The sequence below is a fragment of the Triturus cristatus genome, chromosome 3_1 (assembly GCF_964204655.1).
Source record: "Triturus cristatus chromosome 3_1, aTriCri1.1, whole genome shotgun sequence".
NCBI lineage: Eukaryota > Metazoa > Chordata > Amphibia > Caudata > Salamandridae > Triturus > Triturus cristatus.
In genome coordinates this window covers 607,914,780-607,927,297 of record NC_140583.1, presented here as the reverse complement: position 1 = coordinate 607,927,297, position 12,518 = coordinate 607,914,780, and the positions used below count along the sequence as shown (strand labels likewise).

The 12,518-nt window shown below is 42.9% G+C and overlaps 1 protein-coding gene across 1 annotated transcript in view; it reads left to right on the top strand.

Annotated features, from left to right (window-relative positions):
* The first annotated feature begins 3,874 nt into the window (after positions 1-3,874).
* The window catches only part of LYSMD4 (LysM domain containing 4), an 89,085-nt gene continuing 80,441 nt past the window's right edge, over positions 3,875-12,518 (top strand). Inside the window, exon 1 of the mRNA XM_085644530.1 lies at positions 3,875-4,057. The gene's annotated coding sequence lies outside the window, so the exon portion shown is untranslated. The remainder of the gene's footprint in view (positions 4,058-12,518) is intronic.

Genomic DNA, 12,518 nt, shown 5'->3' with positions numbered 1-12,518 from the left:
CAGGGTCAAGACTGGTCTACACATGGCTGGGTCTAAACTGGGGTGGCATGGTGAGCAAAAGAATGATGGATTTAACCCAGATCTTTTGACTGGGGGTGAATGTTTGATTTGTTCCATATTCTGTCCATCATTTGTGGGTCTTTTATTCTCTCATACATGCCACCATTTTAGACAGGCAGGTGGGAGGTTTTAAAACATAATAGTTGGGAGAATGTATTTTCCCCACTGACTTATAATTAAGAAGAGGCAAGCTGCCTAAATAGGATCTATTGGTATGAATAATGACAGGCAATCAGCATTTCGGGGCTTATTTAAATCCCCTTGCGCCGCAGGTCCGTCACTATTTGTGACGCATCTGTGGTGCATTTTACTGCCCCACATTTACAAGGACATGAAAAGGGACACTGTGTGGCTTTTCCTGTCCTTGTAAATACAGACCCTTTACACGCAGCACTCCTCGTTTCTTTCCTCTTTCTCTGCGTGCTGCATTCTGCAGCACACAAAGAACAAGGAAATCACCTCTTGTGATTATTTATGTGCAGGATGGTTTCTCTTCCTGCACATAAACAATCATTGCAAAATGACGTTCTGTAACTTCTATGTGTGCTAATACAGCACTCATAGAAGCTGACAAACGCAATTTCAGATTGTTTATGTGAAGGAAGGTGTTCCTTCCTGCACATAAACAATCATCCCTGTGACGCAGGCATCCTTGCACCATGGTGCAGGGGTGCCTGCGTCGGTGCATGGCAGCCAATTGAGCACCAGCGCAGGGGAAAGCACAGGGATGCAACATATTATTATAAATATGTTGAATCACAGTGCTTTGAAAGTGCTGCAGATTGGCACAGGCAGAGAGCTTGCGGTGCCGCCCTGTGGCCCTTTCTTGTAAATGAGGCCCATAATTTTTGGCAGTTTAATAACATAGTGCAAACAAAAACAGAGTTCCAAACTCAGTTTTTGTTTTGTGCTATGTAAAACTGCCAAAAATAAAATGTTTGAGGCCTGTCTCATGCTCTAACTTCCCCCTCCAAGAATTAATAACAAGGTGTTAACCTTCGATGTCAGAGGTAATTCTTGAAGGGGACGATTGGAGCGGGAGTGATAGTCATCAACATTTATGTTTGCCAGTTTTACAAAACTTCAAATCGGTTTCTGCATGCAGTTATCCATAGGGCAGTGGTGGTTCCTCCATAGGGGCGTGGGGGCGTCGCCACCCTGCTTTCTCGCAGTGCGAGAAGGCAGAAACAAAAATGGTAAAACTACCATTTTATGTTTCTGCTTCTCGCACTGCAAGAAAGCAGAAGTGCCTGGAGTGTCTGGTTGTGGGCAGGTGGGTGGGCGGTCCTGCTTGAGGGCAGGGGGGAGTGGCTTGCCCAATGCTGTGGGCCCTGACTGCTTTGGTCGGCCATGCGCACTCCCCCATAGGGCCTCAAATTAGGCTCCCGGCTGGGGCGCTCTCTGCTGCGCCTCACCAATCACAATGCTGCCATTGCAGCTTTGTGATTGGCTTAGGACCCAAGGAGGGAGGCTGCCTGTGGCTGCTTCCTAGTGAGGCGGTCCGGGACTCTGGACCCGGTAAGGTAAGTGTTTTTACATTTTTAAATTTAATTATAACCATGAACCCTCCCCCCCGCGAGTCATGCCGCCAGCCGCGACTGGGTAAAAGAACGAAAGAGCACAAATGTATGAGGATGTTCATTATTTATTTTATAATACACTAATTAGATTTGGATCTTTCAGCCTAGCAATAAAATCTGTCCGGGTTTGTTCAGTTCGGTTTTGCTCCGAATAGTTAAATATATAGTCGTCACTGGACCACTAAATTATGACAACCTCTCTGCAATCTTTGTTCAACATTTTAATAACATGAATCACTGAAATATAATTTGTGGTATTCCGTTGTTTCCGCACCTTAATTTAAATTATATTGCAGGGTACTTCGGTTGTCCTTCTTGGCACTGCAAAGGCTCAAGTTATACTTTAGTTTGTATTTCTTAATGTATCCTTATACTCGGGCCCTCTCCTTCAGCTACCACATTGGCACCTTGCTCTCCCTGCATGACGCATGGTGTGCTCCTGCTCACATAACCTACGAGAATAAAGTTTGATACCATTTGTACAAACGTGCCTGATGTGTATGCAGACGTCTGAAAAAAAAGCTAGCAAAAAAAAAAGCAAGCCATACTGGAAAAAAAAGCCAGCACTGATTAACCACGTCTGACTGCCTCGTGCAAAGGGTTAATGCAGCACTGCCGTGTAACACTCGCACAAAAGGCTGATATGCCTGACAATGAAGATTTCGGACGAGCAGAAAGGTAGGGGGAATCTTTGTTACTGTAGAGAACGCAGTTTTAGACATTTCTTTGTTACTGATTGGGCAGAGTGGGTGGGTGCTATGAAGTTTGTGATTAAAGCAAGCGCGCTCCTTTGTTTTTTTTTTTATAATCGATTTCCGCTTTAGGCTAGCCCAAGACCTCGCAGCATGGCATCACACTATGTGTGCTTCCCTGCGTAAACCCGCATTCCTGCCATTCATGTCTGTTTCTGGTGTCAGCATGAGTGATAATTAAGGGATTCGGGCAAAAGTCATTCTTGTAACAACATAATGAGTTCTGTGTGTGCGAGCCAGGTGGGTGTCTAAGTGCCCATGGATGTCGGGCAAGCGTGAAGCTGCTTCGTGTGCTTCAGACACCAGCTTATTGATAGAGAAGGGTTTCTGTGATAGAAGTGTGCGCCTTCGATTTGTTCATTTTCCATTGCAAATTCAACATTTGGTGCCACTGCTTATGGGTTGGCTACTGTGCATTCTGTGCTTTGGTGGAACTTACTGAGCCTGGGCATCCACATCAGACTGTCTCTGTACGCCAGCGGGCCGTGGTAGGGCTACGAGTTGACTGCGATGACAGAGGGCTTGTTTGGTGCTCCATATAGTTTCTTGCTTCTGTTTAACTAGCCGTTCTTGGATTTGTTCCACATTGCCTTGTACATCGTTATTCGTGATATCGACATGTATTAGGAAGTGGGTACATAGGAGGTCTCATGTGAGTTGCGTTCATGAGTTGCTTTGTCTGACACTAATATCTAGTGAGAAAGATTTAAGTGGGTGCTTGGCCTCGCATGGCTAGTATGCAGGATTATGGGTGGCTGCTATTGACTGTAGGCATTTCCAACCAGTACAGAGGACAATAGAGGGGTCAGTTCAAATCGTGCACACAATACAAAATTGGCGACACTCATCCTGATCTTTTACTCCCCACTACTTTCAAATGTCACCAGCCGCCACTGAGGGTAGCCGTGAAATCGGTAGCCTGCAACCTGAATTAGGAAGTTTGGCAAGGTAGGTATCTGGTAGTGGATTAATGAAACATGACCTGTATTTAAGACCATCCGTCTCGAGAGCCGAGATTTAGTCGTACAGCCGTGCTTCGGGCATAGACGCTCTTTTTTTTTTTTTTTTTTAAACAAATTAAACACTGCTCTTTAGTCCCAAGTCAGCCACTCTACCGTGGCTCTATCGCTGACGACCTGGGAGCTTACGGGATAGCACCAGCCCCTAGGTCAGCGGGGCAATGAGAGAAACATCGGAAAGCTAGCAGCTCCCAGCGCGCTACCGGAAGCCTCGCTGCGTTGCGCTGATAGATCGCTATACGAGAACCCCCAATGCCCTCCAGCGTGCCAGAGTCCATAAGGCCATTCGTCAGAAAGTGGTGCGTGGCAGCGCAGACCTAAGCGTACGGCGGCCCTGTGCGGCTGGGTCATTCTTTCCTGATAATCAAGGGTCAGTTCCGGGGCAGCTGTAAGAGCGACCTCTTCCGCTGCAGAATGGGTGGATGGGCCACCCTTTTTTGGGCGGGTTATGTGTTTTCTAACCAATGACAGGGCAAACAGGAAAATATAGCCACAAAGACCCTCCAAGCTCCGCCAATCATCCTGTCAATCTGTTTAACACCAGTTTCCCTATAATCGTCTCTTGTTTTGGAAATTAAAGTTGCATAGAAATGGACTTAAAGTAGAGACGCCCGGATGTTTGAGATCTTCATTTGGAAGATTTCAGGTAAGGCTCACATGCGAGGTATTCCGCCTGGATCCGGAAAGTTGGTGCGTAGGATGTTATCGATAACCGATTGAGAAAACGGCTCTACAGAGGGCAAGTCAGGTACAGGAGAGCTAGGGATATAGAAATACAGAAGACAGGCGTACAGACGTCTTATAGAAGAGTGTGTCAATTTGGAACAGGAGGCAGAGTTACAGCAGAGGTTGGGGAGGCATAGTAGAGAAGTTACGGCAGAGAGAGCAATACAGGGCACAAGCCCTTAATGTGGGAGGGAGGAAAGAGGCACTGATTTAGGTCTGTGATTCGGGAAGTGACTGACTGCAAAGATATAGGGGGAAGTGCTCAGTAATCGGGGGGCATATTATCAAGAAACGGCGTTAAGATTATCGCAGAAAACTGCAGCTAAAGCGGCGATAATGGGCTTGATAATATGCCTTTGAGAATTCCCATAGAAGCCCATGTTCTAGTGTCAACATGGGCTTCTATTGGAATTCTCTGCGGCATACTATCAAGCCCATTATCGCCGCATTAGCGGCAGTTTTCTGCCGCTAAAGCGGCGATAATATTAATGCCGTGCTTGATAATATGCCCCTAGATTCAGAACAGAGGAGAGTTTGTAACCGTATTGACGCTGAGGCACCAGAATAAGTGTCTACAGGCGTTAATTAAACAGGCAGGGCTATGTGATGTCAGAAGAAGCAAAACACGCGAGGACGAAATGCTGAGATTTGTGGGAAGTGATTTATTTATTTAATGCAGTTTTATATAGCGCAAACTACCCAAAGGTGTCAGTGCGCTTTACTAAAGAACCAGGGGGCATATTATAAAGCACCACATTAAAATTATCGCCGCTTTAGCGGCAGAAAACTGCCGCTAAAGCGGCGATAATGGGCTTGATAATATGCCGCAGAGAATTCTAATAGAAGCCAATGTTGACACCAGAACATGGGCTTCTATGGGAATTCTCAAGGGCATATTATCAAGCCCATTATCGCCGCTTTAGCGGTAGTTTTCTGCCGCTAAAGCGGCGATAATTTTAACGCCGTTTCTTGATAATGTGCCCCCAAGTAAGTTACAAAAGGTACATAAGGTAGACTAAACACGCTAACAAGTTACATATATACAGTTACAGGTACAAAAGATAGGCTGATTACGCAAAAAAGTTACATATATGCAGTTAAAACGCTAACAAGTTGCATATTTATATTGTAAAAATATAAAAGGTGTCAGCGTTAGGTTAGAACAAGAGTAAAATACTTATTTACAAAGTTGACCTCATGCGAGTGCCAGGTAAATTACAAAAGGTACACAAAATAGACTAACACGCTAACAAGTTACATATACAGTTGCAGGTACACAATATAGGCTGATCACGCTAACAAGTTACATACATTCAGTTTCAACGCTATTAGGTTACATATTTATATTGTACAAAAATATGAAAGGTGTGAGCATTAGATAGGAAACCAGCGAAGAGACAACAGTATGGGTGTGATGTGATCATTTCTTTTAGCCCAATATACGAAGTGAGCTGCTGAGTGGAGGATGGATTTTAGAGGGGAAATCTGGAATTTGGGAAGGCCTGCAAGGAGAGAGTTGCAGTAGTCCAATCTGGAAAGAACCAATGATTGGACTAAGGTTTTTAGGTCTTGTTCAGGAAAGAAGTGCCAAACCACCCAGCGAAGGCGCAGTTGGTAGCATGCATTCTTGGCGATGGAATTGATATGGGACTGCAAGTTGAGCCTTTTATCTAGGATGATGCCTAGAGATTTGGCACTGTCAACAATGATAGGCTTGTAGTTGAGAGTGTTCAAATTGTTCATCCAATATTGGATAGGAGGAGGAAATAGTGAGGTCAAGAAGAGAAGGAATTCTATTTTGGAGGGATTTAGTAATAGTTGATGAGTAAACAGCCAGTGGTGGATGGAGTTGAGAGTGGTGTTGAGGATTAAAATGTTATGAATGGAAGAAAGGTAGATTTGGGTGTCATCTGTAGATAGGTGTTACTGGATCCCAGATTTTTTTAGGAGATTGCCCAGCAGTTCAATGTAGAGGTTGAACAGAGTGGTCGTGAGGATCGAGCCTTGAGGGGCACCTTGTCCAACAGCCATTGAAGTTGAGATACAATGAGCTATTTTGATCATCTGGGATCTGCCAGAGAGGAATGATTCGAACCATTTGAGCACTGTGCCTTCAAAACCCATTCTTAGCTTTAAAGTGTTCAGAAGAGTATTGTGATTGACTGTGTCAAAGGCTGCGAATAGATCAAGAAGGATCAGGAGACAAGATTCACCAGAGTCAAGTACTCGCATGGCATCATTGATTACTTGAAGTAAGGCTGTTTCAGTATTGCAACCTTGGGTAAAACCAGATTGGAATTCGTCAAGGAGGGAGTTGACCTTGATATGATTGGAAAGTTGCTTCGCCGCACAACTTTCTATGCAGGGCAAGTATTTACAGGTCAAGCTTTACTGCAGAGGACTACAGTCGAAGGGTTCTGAATGTAGCCTCTCTAATTTGGTGAGACGCAGTCCCTCTCAGTTAAGACTATAGGGATGTGGATTCAAACATCGGCTGTACCACTAGAACAGCTCCTGGGGTTTAGATTAAATGGTCAGGGGGTTTGTGGTACGAGATCTCTGAGGAAATACCAAAGAAGGTTGGATAATTGCTCAAGTTAATAAGTATAAACCAGACTATTTTCACAAATATATATATGATCTCTTGTTACTCGTGTTCCGTTGTCATCACACTTTCCTGCTTGCGGCTCTCCTTTGTCATCTCATTGTGGATCCTCAAAAAGCAATGGCATTGTGAAGTGTTGTTTGAGGGTGTGGGGGCATTATCCTACTGGAACTTGTGTACTTATCTTCTAATGTCATCATCGTCACTTTATTTGGCAGCAACCAAGCCTGGCGCCTCCAGGCCTTTAGTACTGTCCTTAATGCTATAAGGGCTCTTGATATGCCCTTTCTCCCACTGCACTGCATCATGAAATTGGTGTCCAGTAAGTCGTGGCCATACACTGTCTGCCCAGCGGCGTTGTTTTCCAGCTCAAACATTTAGTTCAGGGTATTTGTGGAGACACTCGTTTGGTCTCACTAATGTTTCTTGAATGGCACAATATGACTAGAGGTGGGCGAGCAAACAATTTAACAGGGATAACCCAGTCAGAGCAGAGCTAAGGGTTGGTGCCAACTCGTAAGGGCATGAGCCGAGTGTGATGATGTGAACACATCATCCTTAAGTTCCATTCATCTACATATGTTCCGTGAGTTACATTCTATGTTAGACTGTGAGGTTGAGGGAATTCCAAGATCGGCAGTTGCTGCCCTGGTGTTGAGAAGGACTGATGCCAGGTTGTGTTACCAATAAAGCTCTAAACCCTATCTACGCGGTGTGGAGCAGTGCTTTTCTCCAGTACACCGAGCCACAATAATATTCTGCATGTAAATCCTACAACAAACATCATGTAAAAATATGATCAGGTCTCTTCAAATTTAATAAAGGTGTTTTCTTTATCATGCACAAGTGTTTTACCTTCGTGCATCCGATTATGTTAGTGGAAGGAGAGATCTTTTATTAAAAGTGATAGTTTTTTAACATGAACGTGGAAACATTCATGCACCCCTATGACGACAATGGCATTAGTGAACTAAGAGGCAACTTAGTTGATGTGTACCCTCTCTATTGCTTAGATTTCTATGCATGAAGCAACATTATAGCCTAATAAATCAAATACAAGAGGTGTTTGTACCGCACACATTTTGAGTTTAAGTATTTGAAAGTACTGTCATATGTAATAAGGAAGAAAAAGAAGGCTTGGTCAAAAAAAACTATTTATAGTTATGGTCTAGCCGGGAATCTAGGTTTGATCTCAAGTTTGCTGGTTTCACATTTTGTAACTACGCAGCAAGATGAATATCTAGTTCTCTCTCTCCTTTTTTAACAGCAAAGGTCGCTGCTTTGTGTTTAATTCTTTGCCCATGAGGTTAGAGTGTGGGTAGCAAGTAGAGGCTGCATAGAGGCTCAACTCGAGTATCATAGAGGACTTCGAGCCACCTCAGAGCCAGGCATCTATCTCAAGCTTACAGTGGCTTGCCCATGTCTAAATATCAGGAATTGTAAAACTCAAGTCTTTGATGATACACTGTCGTAATGGATAATAAGATCTATGTCCAATTCATTTGCTAGGAATCCCAGGATCATTGCGCCGCAATCTGTGCCTCCTTTGTGGTGCCGTCTTCGGTTGTAGCCAATGCGCTCATGCCGTTACTGCACCTGGCCTCCAAGCACTGGCTATTTGCTTACCTATTTGCCTGTCTGTCTGTGTACCACTCCGGTTTCAGTTTTTTTCATAGTAAGTTAAAGAAACTGTACGCTGCAGAGTGAGTATATGCCCATAAGGTTTCACTCACATCGCTTGCTTGAGTAACTGGACATTTGGAAGTCTGCATATTTATATTTGTCTACTTTGGGTGCCTTGCTTCACACTTGGCAGTTCGCGCTGCAGCATGTTATTGTCTTTACAAGAGAAAGATCCCACAGCCGACTATTGTTGAGCACATCAATATTATAGTCCCATAAATCAAAGAAAATCCTGTGCCAGACGTCTCCAAGACCTGCTGTGGAAAGGTCTTACTGGAAATTCCAGGGAAAAACTCTTGAAGAAAAAATGGAGGCGGCACTCATGAGCTGCTCTCCCGGTAAACGGCGGGTATGGTGTTTCGGAATGGAAGCGTCAATCGCAACGCATAACACAGAGTAATCATTGTTGAAGTTATACGCACACATTTTGTGGTTTACATCTCTACTATTTCATGCCCTGATGAAGTTCCACCCTTTGGAACGAAACGTGTTGGCTGTTGTCATGTGTACATCTATTGTTTTATGAAGATGAATAAGGAATAAAGGATTTTTATGAAATAAGATGGCTTTTCTGGATATGTAACTGCATTCCTGGTGCCGCCTCCATTTTTTCTTCAAGCATGTTATTGTCTGTTTGTTTACATTCTGCACAATCCCAGTCGCCAGTCTCAACTCATATGGATTACCTGCAGTGCAGAAATAGGCTCCTCGAAACTGCTGTGACGAGGAAAAGTAGGACTCACTGTAATCAACATTATGTTTAAGCAATCGCAGCATTACATTCAGTGTACGGATGAACTGAACAACCGGGATACCTCTAGTGGGGATACTTGTGCTGGTCATTGGGCCGATGCTGAAAGGAGATCGCAATGTCATGTGGTTGTCGGAGACAGGTATTGGTTGACAGAAAATCTATACATTTAATTGGTTGTTTCAAGCGTTCATGAAGATTGCACATAGCTAATAGCAAAACATCCCGAATTAACAAGCAGTGAAGTATATGTAAAAGATAGGGTATTTTGCTAAAGTTTTTAAGGGTTCAAACGAGATTGAATTACAAATTGAAAACACCTCAGGGCATATAGTTCTCATATTTTCTAGAATGTGTTGTTTTAGAAACAAGATATCTGAGCAAATATACATGTTACCAGGAAGGGTCAAATTATTTTAAGTTGGTACAATCAGAGAAGCTTGATCATTCAGCTCGATATCCAACATATATAATTGGCTATGGGCAGACTATAAGCCTGAAATGATTATTATTTTGACATATTGGGTTGTTGTAAAGAAGTCCAAATCAAATACCCAAAGCAGAATGAAATGGGTAAAGTTGAGTTTAATGCAAAGAAGATAAAATCCCATCCATCAGGTACAATCAGTCAGGTGCAACTGACTCAAGTCCCCACCAGAGCATTCCATCACTATGGTGCTGCTTCAATAGTCAACACCTTGACTAGTACATTGCTCTTAAAGGAACAGTACTATTGCAACAACATAAATATCTAAATAATATGTACACTACTACACATCCCCCTCCTTTACATAAGTTATGACTAGAATAAAGCAAACCTGAAATGAGATTAAAAACAAAAATTAGACCCTAACATAATCATTGAATCTTGCTGGAGGTTTAGTAACCCTTTTGCTCCTTTCTCTCAAAGAGCTTGACAGACATTTGTTGTCAGACTTTCCACTAGTCTTATCTAAATCACGATTCATCAAGAAGTCATTCAGAACCACCACCCTGTTGAGATTCCAGTTCCTAGAATCTTCAGCCTTAACCCCATTGGTAAAGACCTTCTTGACCTTATGTACCTTTGTAAACAATTCAGAAGACTTCCGTCCTGGCGGTGCTCTAATCAACACTAAATCTCCTACCTTAACAAATGTTGTCTTGACAGCTTTCCTTTTATCAAAACATACTTTACGATTCACAATTTTACTAGCTTCTCTTTCCCTCCATGACCTTAAGGAGGACAAAATTCCGCCTTTCTTGACAACTTTTTGATTGACCCAGAAAGGTGCGATGAAGGTATTTGGGTGTCTGTTTTTAAGGAGAAGAAATGGCGTACAACCAGTGGTGGAATGGGGTGTGATCCTATACATTTCAACAGTTTTATTAATACCCTCCTTCCAATCCATATTATTTTGTTTAGAAAGAGCAATGGATTCTTTAAGAACCCTGACAAATCTTTCCACCATCCCATTACTTTCCGGATGGTACAATGAACACTGCTTATGCTTAATGGAGCACTTCTCCAAGAACTCCCCCATTTCTTTAGAAACAAACTGTACACCGTTATCTGTAAGCAGATAACCAGGAAGACCTTCCCTAGTGAAGACATCCATGAGGAAAGAGATAACGTGTTTAGAATCAACCAACCTTGTGATCTTAATTTCAGGCCACCTTGAATACAGATCTATTAAAACAAACAAAAAGAAGTCACCATCTCTACATTTGACTGGACCCAAAATGTCCAAAGCCAATTCCTCCCAGGGTGCATTGTGTCTGTCTCTAATGACCATAGGCTGTACTCTTGGTTTAAAACATTTTTCACTTAGTGCACATGGAATACACTCACTTCAACATCTTCAACATCTAAATCCATCCCAGCCCACCAATAATTAATTCTGATACTTTCTTTGGTTTTAGAAATACCCTAATGACCCTGATGAGCTAAGGTGATTAATTCCTCACGAAAGCACCTAGGGGGAATTAATCTGGTACAGCGAAACAACAGCCCATTAGAAACGGATAACTCCTCCCTCACATTCCAGTACTTTTCTGACGCCCCTCGACTTTTCTTGACCCATCCATCATTAAGAAAGTAGGATAATTGTAAGAGTTCTTCATCAGTTCTACACTCTTCTCTCCATTTCTCCTCTTTTATTCCGCCACATTCAATGGCACACACCCATTCAAGTTCCTCCTCCTCGTCCTCCTTAGCACAACCTTCATCAAGTGTTACAAGTCTTGACAAGACATCTGCTGTATAGTTACGAACACCTGGTAAATATTCCACTTTGAGATCAATGACCCATCTAGAAATCCTGCTCGAGATGGCATCGGTTCCTTTCTTATTAAAGACTTCAACTAAAGGCTTGTGGTCTGTTCTAACCACGAACTTGGTGCTCCATTAAAGATTCTTCAATTTTTTCATAGCCCAATGAACAGCTAATGCCTCCTTTTCTATTTCAGAGTAACAGGTTTCAGCTCCTCTTAGACTACGTGAGAGAAACCGAATGACATTTGTTTCCCCTTTAATCTCTTGCTGTAAGACCGCTCCTAAACCCTTGACACTAGCATCAGTGACTAACACCGACTTGGCCGCAGGGTCAAAACACCTCAAACTAGGTGTCTCCCCGAGATACTCTTTGATCTTGACAAACTCTGTCTCACAACCCTTATTCCAATTGAACTCTACACCTTTGCAAAGAAGGGTACGCATATTAACAGTCTTTTCAGCAAACCCCTTCACATTGCTATAATATTCAGCCATTCCTAAACATTTCATGAGCTCTTCCTTACTTTTAGGCGAAGCCAGGTTTTCTATAGACTTTATTAAGTCACTTTTGGGTTGTATACCTTTGCCAGAAATCGTGTGACCCAAGTAATCAATTGAAGATCTCCTGAATTTGCACTTATCAATCCTCACAGTGAGGTTGTGTAAACTAAATCTTTCTAAGACTTGCTTCACTCTTAAATCATGTTCACCTACATCTTTGCCATAAATCAAAACATCGTCTTGGTAAATTTTTACACCCTTCAGACCCTTCAAAACTCGTTCCAGGGCCCTCTGAAAAACAGAGGCAGCAGACACCAAACGAAATGGTAAGCGCTTGAACCTAAAGGTGCCAAAAGGAGTGATGAATGAGGTGTAATACTTGGACTCCTCATCCAACTTAATCTGGTGATAAGCTGATTTGAGGTCAACCGTTGAAAAAACATTAGCACCTTTGAGAAGCATCAGCATATCTGTAATTTTAGGGAGTGGATATTTATCAACCACCACTTGTTTATTTAATTCCCTCAGGTCAATGCATAGACGGAGACTTCCGTCAGATTTTCGGGCGGCTACCACCGGAGCCAACC